Raw genomic sequence first — 7,500 nt, forward strand, 5'->3', positions numbered from 1 at the left:
TCCGTTTTTTGGGCTCAAGCCATGTCGTCCTGATGGAAGTATACCAGGGCATTACTGTATCTGTGGATTCTCAGAACGTGCCGTACTCCCCGGAGGTAATTTTTCCCGGTCGACTAGACCTAGAGACCTAAGATGTTACCGTTATCCATCTTTTCAACTAACTATAAACCATGTTAGAGCTTCCTGCCCCCTACAGGGAAGAGTCCTACTAGACTCTGGAAAAGTCTCGAAGAGTACATATACCTATGTATGAATACCAGGCAAGCTAATATAGTGGTCTCACCCTATATTAAGTAAAGCATAGTTTGTAAAGAACCACTGTGTCAATATGAAATATCGACCAGTTCTCCGCACAATACTTGTATTGGACAAAGGTTTATATCCACATAGGAGGAAAACCAATGCAACATAGCTTGCATAAAGGAACAATTCTATTAGAATTATCCCAGATAAGGTACATAGAAATGAATGCTCAACTATACCAATAAATTGACACAGGTGAAGGAGACGCAAGGTTCTCAAGAACAAATTTATTGACAGACAATAAACAGACAGGTTAACAACAATTATATATATATATATATATATATATATATATATATATATATATATATATATATATATATATATATATATATATATATATATATATATATATATATATATATATAAGAAGAGGATAACCCAAAACTTTAAGCATAAGTATGATAGTAAACAGAACTTGTTTATCTGAAAGAAAAAACATAAAATGCCACTTTTAAGATACCGAGGTATCAAAGTCATAAAAGTCTGTATTACAAATCAAACACATTAGCGTTAGAAACGCTCGGCACACATGTCTGCACTTATGCAAGGTTCACCTTTGGAAATGGAACAGTCTACGTGGGCAACTCAGTGCCCTCACTTAGTTTGTAGTACAGTATGTAACTACACACTCACCCTGGAATTAATCGTCCCAATTAAAACCACTGTTCCTCGCAGAGTTAAACAGTAGGGTTAACGACGCGACCCACTGCTACCACAGATCTCTTTAGTTCCTCTACTTGCTTCGCATGGTGGCGAAAGAACACTCTGGAAGACTTCCAGCCAGTGTATGAACGGAGATGTTCAAAATCCATACAATTAAAGAAATTTAAGGATGAGGCAACTTTCCTCGGATCGTGACCTGCGGGTGTACAGTCAGGATCCGCTCTGCGAATAAAATATGTGATTTTCGCTCTGAGTTGATTCAGAGATAAATTTGAGCCTGATGTTTCTCCCCTGAATAGTTGACCACCCTTGAAGTCTGAAGTTCTATGAAGATAGACCTTTAGGCATTCTACTGGACATAGAGATGCATCTTCTTTCAGAGGGCAGATTCTCCAGGGACCCCACCTGTTGGTGGGTAACTCATTCTTGGCGAGAAACGTAGGATCCGGAAACAGGTTCAGTTCTCCCCCATCCAGGAACTGAACACGACCTGCCTCTCTCGAGAGGGCTACAATCTCACTAACCCTGGCCCCAGACGCGAGTGCAAATAGGAAAATAACTTTTTGTGTCAAATCCTTTAACGCACACTCCTCATTGCTCAACAGAGAAGCAAAATGAAGAACTTTGTCTAAAGACTATGAAATGGGCTTTGGAGGTGCTGAAGGTCTGAGCCTAGCGCAGGCTTTCGGAACTTTATTAAAGATCTCGTTACCTAGGTCGACCTGGAAGGCATATAAAATGGGTCTTGTCAAAGCAGACTTACACGCTGAAACCGTGTTAGCTGCCAACCCTTGACCATGGAGGTGGATGAAGAAAGATAAGCAGAAGTCTGTCGAGATCTCCTGCGGATTCTTCGCCTTGACAAAGGCCACCCATTTTCTTCAAGATGACTCATATTGCCTTCTAGTAGATTTGCACTTATATTCCTCTAGGAAGTCTATGCTGGCTTTCGAAATCCCGAAACGCTTTCTCACCGCTAGGGAGAGAAAATCATGAGCTGCAGGGTCCGGGTTTTCTGTAATGAAGCGCAGACAGTCGACTTCTGGACTCGCTGGGTCAGAACTGGATCTGGTAGCGGTACAAACTTCAGCCGTAGTTCCAATGCCAGGGGGAACCACACGCTGTTCGGCCACTTGTGGGCCACTATTGCCGCTACCCCCTTGAAGGATCTCAGTTTGTTGAGGACCCTCAACAGAAGGTTGTGAGGAGGGAACAGATAAATCCTGGACCATCTGTTCCAGTCGAGGGACATCGCGTCTACTGCTTCCGCTAAGGGGTCCTCGTACGGGGACACGTACAGGGGCAACTTCTTGTTGTCTTTCGTCGCAAAGAGGTCTATCTGCAGTTCTGAGACTTGATTCAGAATGAAGGAGAATGATCCTGCGTCTAAGGACCATTCCGACTCTATCGGTGTGAACCTGGATAGAGCGTCTGCTGTCACATTGCGGACTCCTTGAAGGTGAACTGCCGACAGGTACCATTTCTTCATTTCCGCCAATCGGAAGATGGCCAACATCACCTGGTTGAGAGGTGGTGACCTCTATCCTTGTCGATTCAAGCATCTCACAACTACCTCGCTGTCCATCACCAACCTTATGTGGATCGAGTGACGCGGGGAGACTTTCTTTAAGGTAAGGAGCACTGCCATAGCTTCTAGAAAGTTTATGTGAAAGGACTTGAATAGCTTGGACCAAGTCCCCTGGACTTTTTTCCGATGAGAGTGACCTCCCCATCCCTCCTTTGAGGCGTCTGAGTGAATCGTCACCGACGGGGGAGGTGGCTGAAGAAGAACCGACTTCTTTAGATGTCCGGCTTGGGACCAAGGCCTGAGAAGAGTACGTAGCCGAAGCGGAACTGGTCTTCTCAGATCTCTTCGTGCGTTTGATGCATAACTTCTCCAAACTCCGGTTGCATCCTTTAGCTGTGCTCTTAGCACTGGGTCTGTCACCGAAGCAAACTGGAGAGAGCCCAGTACCCTCTCCTGTTCGCGTCTTGATATCCTTTCGGAATCTAGAAGTCTCTTGACAGAACCCGCTATCTCCTTCCTTTTCTTCGCCGGGATGGAGAAACGGTGTGACATTAGGTCCCAGTGGATTCCCAGCCACTGGAACTTTTGAGATGGAGAAAGTCAAGACTTTTTTCTGTTGATCTTGAAGCCTAGGTACTCTAGGAACTGGATCACTTGACTGGAAGCTTGCAAGCATTCTGTCTCGGATGCTGCCCACACCAGCCAGTCGTCCAGGTAGGCTACTACCTGAATTCCCTTTAGGCGTAATTGTTTGAGAGCTACGCTCGCAAGTATCGTGAAAATCCTTGGGGCTATATTTAGCCCGAATGGCATGTCTCTGAAGGCGTATAGCCTTCGTTGTAGCCTGAACCCTAGGTAGGGGGAGAGTCGACGGTTGATTGGAACGTGCCAATAGGCGTCTGACAAGTCTATAGAGACGGAATATGCCCTCTTGGGCAGTAAGGTCCTTATGTGTTGCAGTCTTAGCATCTTGAATTTGCAATTCACTATGAACTTGTTGAGTGGCGACAAGTCCAGAATGACTCTGAGCTTTTCCGAGTCTTTCTTGGGAACACAAAACAGCCTCCCTTGGAATTTGATGGACTTCACCCTTCGGATCACTTTTTTCTCCAACAGTTCTTGAACGTACTCCTCCAGAACGGGGGTGGAGTGTTGGAAAAACCGAGGGCACGGGGGTGGAGTGCTGTACCAGCTCCAGCCCAGTCCATTCTTGAGTAGGCTGTGGGCCCAGGGATCGAAGGTCCACCGATCCCGAAAATTCTGAAGTCTCCCTCCTACCGGCATCATCTCACTTGGACTGCCGTCCTGAGGTCTTGCCTCCCTGACCGCGACCACCCCTGAATCCCTTTCCCCTTGAGGGGTGCCTAGACGAGCCTCTGGCTGCTCCTCTAGGCTTTGCTCGAAAGGAAGTAGACTGCCCTTCGAACGTTGGGGTGAATGCCGTGGACTGTGTCGACACAGCCTGGGGTACACACTGAAATGTGGTCGGGGTTTGTGCCACCATCTGGGGCACTGAAGGCAATGGCAATTGCAGTTGCTGTTGCTGTCTAAGAGGCTTGGCTGGCTGAGACGGTAGCCTAGTCCTCATAGTCTTCCTCTATGGTTGAGGACCCTCATCCGGGGAAGACTTTCTTTTGATAGCCAGGCCCCACTTCTGGAGAAGGTTTCTATTCTCCACGGCGGCCTTATCAACAACTTCTTTGACCAATTCGGTAGGGAAAAGGTCTTTGCCCCAAATGTTGGAGGAGATTAGTTTCCTTGGCTCGTGCCTCACCGACGCCGAGGTGAACACGAACTCCCTACAAGCTCTCCTCGCCTTGACGAAGCTATAAAGATCCTTCGTCACTGTGGCCAGATGAGTCTTGGCCACTACCATGAACATTTCATGGACCTTGGGGTCACTTGCCATCGTCTTTCTTTTGTCTCGAACTCTCTCCGCAAAAGAGAGTCAGACAGCTTAGGGAGGTCCTCGCCGAACTGACGTCCAGCAATATCAGCCTCCAACTTCCCAACTGAGAACGTAAGATGGACGTCCTTCTAGTCTTTGTTGTCCATAGGCAGGGCCAGCGACAAGGGTTTACACTCCTCCAGGGAGGGGCAAGGCTTGCCGGCCTCGACTGCTTTTAGTACAGCCGCAAACCCTTTCTGTAAAAAGGGGAAGGCTCTAGCAGGAGAGGACACAAAAGAAGGGAGCTTCTTACTCAGTGCAGCTACCTTTGAGTTAGAGAAGCCCCTCTCTTTCATCGAGGATGAAAGCAAAGCTTGAGCCTTAGCATGGTCCATCACTATGACCTCCTTCGGCTCTGTCTCCTCCTTTGAAGCTGGTTCCTTCCTCAGCCGGACATAACAGTCCAGATATGACGCCTTGTTGGGCCAGAATTCTACCTCCTCTAGGGGAACTGAACCCAACCTATCCGAGATGACGATCTTTCCAGTTGTCATCGGCATGTGCTCAGCATACCTCCATGGGTTAGCATCTGAGCACAAGGGAAGGTCTTTCACATTGAGCCTTTTCTGGGGCCCATGTGATGCTGCAAGGTTCTGCATCCGCAGTTCCATTGCAGCCGCCTTTTCCTGATTCTCCTTCTGCATTTGTTGGATCATTCCAACAATGGAGGAGAGGGCCTGTCCCAGCTCTACTGGGAGAGCGGCCGATGTTGAGGGAATAGGCTCCGGGATCTGAACCGGAGTAGCCGACACCTCGTCGACCTCTTCCTCTACAACGTCTGGGGCTTGAACTTCATCCTGGGCTTCTGCCAGGAGGTTTTCCTCCAGACGCTCATCCACGTCAGACATCCTGTCATCCAACTGGATGTCTTGCATAGCGACCGCGACTTCAGTATCCACTTGACCTGAACTTGGGGGATCTCCTCTTGAGGCTGGGGAATCACTGCATCAGCTGATGCCCTAGGGAAAAGATACGCCCTCATCTTCTCACTTGGAAGATAAGGTCCAGAGGTATTCTTCTGAAAGCCCCTTACCCAGGTACGAAGCTTCTCCCTTGCTATATCCCTTGATTCCGCCGTCCTAGGGGAATCAAAGGCCTCAGTAATCAGGTTAGTGCACACGGTACATACCTGAGGGTCCCAATACTGGAGATCACCCTTGGAGACAGCGCATGCTGCGTGCCTCCTTCAAAACTCATGTCCGCAGAGGTTCTTGCTGCGGACGTTGCAGAAAACACTTCCGCACTTCTGAGGGTCCTCCTGTAAAGAGAAGAAATTTCCATGAGTATCAAGTGAACTATGTATCACTGGATATGCATAGTATAGCATAACAATTCAGAAAGGAAAGACACACACTTGTGTTTCCTTCACAACCAATTGTTGCAGCCTTCCAGATAATAAAATCGAATGGTTAATCCCTTCTAGAGAAACCAATGCAAAGTTTCCAGAGGAAACAGGTGGAGCTCACACCTAAGCAATGATTTTAAAATCCTGGATAATAGACAAGAAAGAACTCACTTTCTTATCTGTAAGGCAACAGCAAAGGGCTGTGCAAGACAACACAAGTGTTAGAACACACAGTGCTGTACCAAAACTTATACTATAGTTTTCTTCTTACAGTATATGTTATACTGAAGAATACTGGTACAGTATAGAAGGTTATGTGCCGGCCAGCCTTTGCCGGCCGGCACACACCATAACTAGCTTTAAAGTATACTACTTAACAGCTATAAGGCGGCAGAACGCTGGTTCAAATGCATTTGCCGGCCGGCAGTAACTGCCGGCCGGCAACAGCCAATGTCGGCCGGCAATGACTGCCGGCCGGCAACTACACAAGGTAGTACCCGGCTGCCGGCCACACTCTTGGCGACCGGCAGACAAGGGCTGACATAAGCCGACCGGCAAAGGTACACAACCGATGCCAGCCAGCAGCAAAAGAACCAGAGGACTACGACTGCCCGGCTGCCGGCCTCATAGGCCGGCAGCCGGGTCGAGTACAGCACTAGAAGAAAACAGAATGGATGCCGGGATAAGAGCGTACACTACCTCCAAGCCCGGCAATCCGAAAGAGTGCATATAAGGAAGGGGAGAATCTAATTCAGGCTTCCTGACCAATGCCGTCTGGTACTACAGGCAGGCATGGATGAGGGACCAAGGGAGTTCCGGGCAACCTATCCTAGGTCCAGATGTAGAATGACGTACAGTACTGTAATGGCTCGGCCATTACGGAGATAGAGGGGGAAGGGACAAAAGAGGGTCCTACCAACCTTGCTTTAGTGAAGGATCACCCGCAGCCAAGAAAGCTCATCTTAGCCTAAGGGAGATCCAAGGAGGGATTTAAGATACCGAGGTATCAGGCCAGCAATACTTGCCAGCTCCCAGCGAACCAAAGCAAGGAAGGTGTTGGTGCTCCCAGGGAAAGAAACTTATCCTCCCACCGAGAACAGCAACAAGGACTAATCTGGTAGTGACCTAAGGAGGCTAAGCCTCCTATGTCTGTGTCAGGCCAGCGAGGGAGACTCTACCCCAAGCCAGACGAACACAGACTCAGACTAAAAACTCTGTTGTTCTGTCCCACTCTGAAACCAGACTTACTGGAACAGGAAGGTACAGTAACACCCCAGTATAGTTTTATCGAAAGTTAATTCAGATAAACCACTTAGGGATAAGCCCAAGGCTTAAACAGAGGGAAAGGGATTGCATAACTTTTCCGAAGAAAGGAAAGCAACCGGGGAGTATGAGAAAGTATACTAAGGCACCATAAGCAACTTAGCCTAGGCACCAAGAGAATCGATTACCTAAATCACCGAAACTCACTCGTATACTATCTTGGAAATATTCAACATAATCTTAAATGTATAAAAAACAGCCTAAAGCTTCAATAAAATTTTGATACACTCGGAAAACCAAAATCATGCAGAAAGTACTAGGACCAAACGACTAGGCTACATGGCCTAGCGTAGGCCAGAGTTGGCGAATACTTCGCCAAAATAATACTAAAGCACGAAAGGAAATCCTATGTAACGCTAAATAGCTAAAATTTATTAAAGCAAAACA

This window comes from Palaemon carinicauda, chromosome 35, assembly GCF_036898095.1.
Source record: "Palaemon carinicauda isolate YSFRI2023 chromosome 35, ASM3689809v2, whole genome shotgun sequence".
In the NCBI taxonomy this organism is placed as follows: Eukaryota; Metazoa; Arthropoda; class Malacostraca; order Decapoda; family Palaemonidae; genus Palaemon; species Palaemon carinicauda.